Source organism: Callorhinus ursinus, unplaced genomic scaffold (genome assembly GCF_003265705.2).
Source record: "Callorhinus ursinus isolate GAN/ISIS: 27379988/994484 unplaced genomic scaffold, GSC_fseal_2.0 scaffold1818, whole genome shotgun sequence".
Taxonomy (NCBI): Eukaryota; Metazoa; Chordata; class Mammalia; order Carnivora; family Otariidae; genus Callorhinus; species Callorhinus ursinus.
In genome coordinates this window covers 1-4,900 of record NW_027398872.1, presented here as the reverse complement: position 1 = coordinate 4,900, position 4,900 = coordinate 1, and the positions used below count along the sequence as shown (strand labels likewise).

Below are 4,900 nucleotides of genomic sequence, written 5' to 3'. Positions count from 1 at the left end.
TATAATTCCTTGGTCTTTCTCATACGGGCAGCCCTACATTACCCATACTAATGAGAGAGGCCACGAGTTCAATCATTATATATATATATTTGACCTTGTGTTTTTCCTTACGACATTTGTATCTCGAAGTCAATGTCTATATTGTTTTCTTAAAATAATAATAATAATAATAATGACATGGTCACATAAGGGTCTGGATTTCCATAGCCACACAACATGGCTCTGGTCAAGATAAGGATGAAGACACTACCTCAGCCCACGAAGTGAAGCCCTTTCCCTCAGGGATCCCGACACGCCTCACGGGATGATGAGTTCCTTTGCTGCATGGAGTTGTCCGAGTACAAAGGATGCAGGCACCCTCCAGGATTCCTTCCATTTTCTTCATAAATTCCCCAGCTCAAGTCACAAGTGACTCACCGGGTCAAGCTTCCAGAGCCCAGGATGGGCCACGTAAGCAGCCCCCTCAGGGAAGGCTAACAGGGGGCTCAATTTCCTCTGGGAGCACGATGTGCCACTCCCCGAGCTCCTAAAGAACCTACATTCCTCCATGTGTCCCTCTCACAAAGGGCAGGGCACCCTGTTACAGCTCTGAGGCTGTGCTTACTTTAAAACATAATTTCTAATCTCGGAATGTGGTTCATGGAAGAGGAAAACATAAACACCCACCAAGGATTCTCATAATATTTCGGAAGATTATTTTCCCACTGTTTAATTAAATTGGGATATAAAAACACACAGATAGCCCCTTCCACTAGCAGGTATGATTCACTTTGGTGATGGAAAGAAGAGCAGGAAATAAAAGAGTAACAGATGTTCCGATGACCCGTCATTTCCATAATCAAAGTTTTGAAACTTCACACACACAAAGAAAGAAGCTCAAACAAAAGTCTTGGCCTGGCACCTCTGAGACGTCTGAACTGGAGTGACAGGGACAGATGATGACGTCGTGTGTGTTGGGTGAGGCTGGTGGCACAGAAGAAGGTGCTCGGCCAGCTCTCCACCTGGGCCTCACCTGTCCTCGGCCAGGAACCTCCTCACGGCCCTCACCTGTCACCACTCTCACCCGGGAGACCCACAGCCACCCCTGGAGCCCGCCCTGCCCACACCCTCCTGCTCCAGGCACTCAGTTCTCCTCTGAGACCCCTGTCAGCTTTACCCAGACCTGGAACTCCCCATCCGCTGCAGAGCTCCAGGACTCCCCTCTTCTTCCAAAATGACACTGGCCCAACGCTTTCATGAGAAAGGTGGAAGGCTACCTAATGAATGGTTCACTACTTTCCCCTTCTGTCGTATTTCTCTCCAATTACCTTCCTACCTGGGCAAACTGTAAGGAACGTATCAATGGAACATGGACATGCTCTGAGACCTGCTTCTTTCATTGCAGCCTTCTGAGGACTCCTTGTACAATAAAACACTGTATCCTATGACAGGGGGGTTTAAAACTATTATTCACAGAATAATACAGCCCAAATCACCTCATTTTTAATTGCTTTTCATTAGGCAGAACAGTTTCTGTGAAAAAAGCCTTTCCATAGATATTTGATTCCAGCAATTTCATAAGGAGTCAATGGAAGCTCTGTGGGATAACCTGACTCACCTAGGGTTGGGCAAGCAGTTCCAGAACTCAACCCAGTGCTCCTGACGCCAAGCCCCTTGATGCCACCAGCATCCAGAATTCTCAAAGACTCTCCTTCTGACTCCACCACCAAAGAAACTGCAGAGAAAATCGGCATGTCAAAATATCTAGACGACACATTTAGAAAAACTAGAAAGTCAAGCTCAACTTTTTTTAATATTTATTTATTTGACAGAGAGAGACACAGCGAGAGAGGGAACACAAGCGGGGAGTGGGAGAGGGAGAAGCAGGCCCCCCGCGGAGCAGGGAGCCCGATGCAGGGCTCGATCCCAGGACCCCGGGATCATGACCTGAGCTGAAGGCAGACGCTTAATGACTGAGCCACCCAGGCGCCCCTCAAGCTCAACTTTTAAACAGTAAAAGGCTGCTTTGAATAATTTTGATTTTTTCCCTCGACCCTAACTGTAACTCTTCTGATGAAAAGACTAATCAATTATGAAACATCACCTTTGACAAATGACAAGACATCATCCGAGTCTGTATCTGATGACAAAAAGCCAACTAACTCTAGATGCTGGCCACTCAACCATATCCTAGGCCCAAATGAATAAACGCTGTTAGATGAAGGAACAAATGATTTGTTAAAAACACACAAAGAGTAAATTTCACCTTCCCTTTCTACTAAAGGTTACTTCTAGGAAACAAATGATCAGAATACATTTTGTAAGCAATAAGTGAATAGAGAAAATGGGATCCCCTGCAATCTTCTACCTGCAGGGAAATGAAGTAACTCCTGCACCAAATGGAGAATGCTGACAGCTACTGAAGTTTTACTTCGTGGCTCAACTAGAGAAAAGAGGAAAGCCCAGGAGGTTTGGGGTTCACGAGAGGTTTTACCTCCTGTCCTGACATGATGATGACACTGTGCCAAATGGACCTGCTGCTTTCTCTGAACGCTGACGTCCTGTGACAAGCTGCATCACTCACTCACATGCTGATGTTCAAAACATTGAGTCTCCTGGAGCCAGAGCAGAGAAGTGCTGTCAGGTGGGGATAAGTAGGTCCTCTGACCTATGGCCTGCACACCTGCTTCGGTTCCTGGGAGGAGGGGAAACACATGCTTTTTTAAGTAGTCATTATCTTCATTCTAGTGTAGACCAATGACTTTGACATTTTTGGAAAAGCGAAATTACTCTTCCAAATGAACACCTCAACTCATCTATTCCTCATGCAACTTGAGTGGGGTCTGGTTTACTCCAGCCTCCAGGCCCCCACCTGGAAGACCCTCCTGCACCACCCTGACAGCCCATTACCACCATCCCTGAGGACATGGGGCACAATGCTGAAGTTGGAGGACGGCTCTGGGGCTTGTTACCACCACACCTGTGCCTGGGGGAACAGGGGACACCCTGCTGAACTCGGGGTGCTGCTCAAGGTCCATTACCTGCACTGTGCCAGGGGACAGGGGGCACCCCACTGAAGTTGGGGACTGTGTGCGGTCCTTACGTGCACTCTTCCAGGGGAACGAGGCAAACCCTGAAATGTCCGCAACCCATCCCACAAAAACTCGGGTGAGCGGGGCCCTGGAGTTCACGGGGCTGGGGGATATGGCCAGTTGAAGGACTTTCAAGGGAAAAAGAAAACTCATCTGAGTTCGCGGGATTAGCTCACTCCCCGCCACCTTCGGGGACCCCCAACTCCCACCCAGAGCGCACCCTGCCCCCGGGACCCCCACCCCAGCCCACAGCGTGCTCTTACCCAGCCGGGAACGCCACAGGTGAACTCTCTGGGAGCGGGGCGAGCTGCCAGACCTCTGCAACCCCGGGGCAGCTCCGGGTCCTCCCGCAGAGGTAGCTCCACACCCACGCGGTGAATGGTCGGGGAGGGTGGTGCCCCGAGCCCATTGGATGCCGCGCCTGCCTCTACCGGCCAACCCGCCCTCACCCCCGCGGCTCCCCGGGACCGCAGGTGGTCCAGGAGGCCCCTCCTCAAGCCAGCACCTGGCTCGGCGGCGCAGGCATGGGCGGGGGTTATGGGCGGGGTCCGCCCCATGCACACACCCGGCCAATTCCGCGGACGCCTCTGGCTTCAGACCACCCCCAGAGCCCTGCCCCTTCCCTTCCTGCACCAACCCTGCCTGCCCAGCTGTTCCTGGCCCCCCGCAAGGTCAGCCGCACTCGGACCTTCCGAGGCTTTGGGCTTTAGGAAATGCAAGGGTTTCACGCATTTCCAAGGCAGTTTTAAAGACAAAAAGTAATTCTCTAAGCGGGAAGAGCTTCACTTTCTGGTCTCACCCATGGAGTGGATAGTGCTTCTTGGACCTTCAAAGCATCCTTGTAGGATGAGCCCGTTTATGCTGGAATATATATACATATGCTTGGTTCTGCAGGGAAGCTCCAGGATGAAGAACAGCCGCCCTTCTGTGCTGTTGGAGTCGTGAACCAGGAACATTTATTTTTCACTTAAAAAGAAAACGTATTGTTATTGTCAACACTAAATGAGCAAACCCTTTTAAACAGGTTAGAGAGAAAGGAAGAGAGTCTTATTCAAACCCACCTCAGGACAGTTGCCTGGGAAACACAATCTTCAGAAAGAAGGGAGTGCTCCGGGGAAGGAACATCTGGGGCAGGTTTATATATTTGTTCTGTGTTGTTTTACATACAGAGTTACACATCGTCATGAGGGAGAACATTCCAGAAAGTTATAGACTTTTTCTTATGGGAGCCAGAGAGGTTCTTTCGTTTTTCTTATCTTTATGTTTGCAATGGCATTTTGGGATTATCTTTTTCTTCTCAAACCAGATGTACAATATGTGCTTGGGACAGAAATAGGACCCACGCTCTGAGGTTTTGCCCATTCGGAGCTTGGTAAAATGTTAAAGGATAGCTTCTCTGGGAGCCCAGGATCCGGGTCCATGGATGGTAAAAGATAAAAATTTCCATTATCATTAGAATTACTACTCAAGGGAGGAACTTGAGACAAAAGTACCTTTAACGATAGTACCAAGAAATCAAAATGATGCCTACAGAAGTTTACCTGTTCCATGGTCCACACAGGTAACAGAGAGGTTCAGAGCTCCTCCCCTTCTCCTGCCCAAATCTCTGAAGCACACAGATAACTTAAAGTCAGAATTTTAGAACTACTAGACATCTTAGAGATGTCTGGCATAATTCCCTTAGACTACAGAATAAAAGACAGTAGCTCATTTTCACAGCACTAATGGAAACATGAAGTGCTCCTAAAGCTTGGATACACTGTCTCCGTTCTTTCCTTGCTGATTTTGACTAATGTAAGTCATAGTCATACCATATAAACACTACGATG

General features: G+C 48.8%; 1 long non-coding RNA gene across 1 annotated transcript; it reads right to left on the bottom strand.

Moving 5' to 3' along the window:
- Window positions 1–1,306: 1,306 nt before the first annotated feature.
- LOC141372158 (uncharacterized) lies at window positions 1,307–3,684 on the bottom strand. Its single transcript, XR_012377469.1, has 4 exons — window positions 3,335–3,684; window positions 2,474–2,594; window positions 1,598–1,714; window positions 1,307–1,421 (listed from the first exon to the last, which is right to left on the bottom strand). It is a non-coding gene; the product is annotated as an uncharacterized lncRNA (long non-coding RNA).
- Between the last annotated feature and the right edge of the window lie 1,216 nt (window positions 3,685–4,900).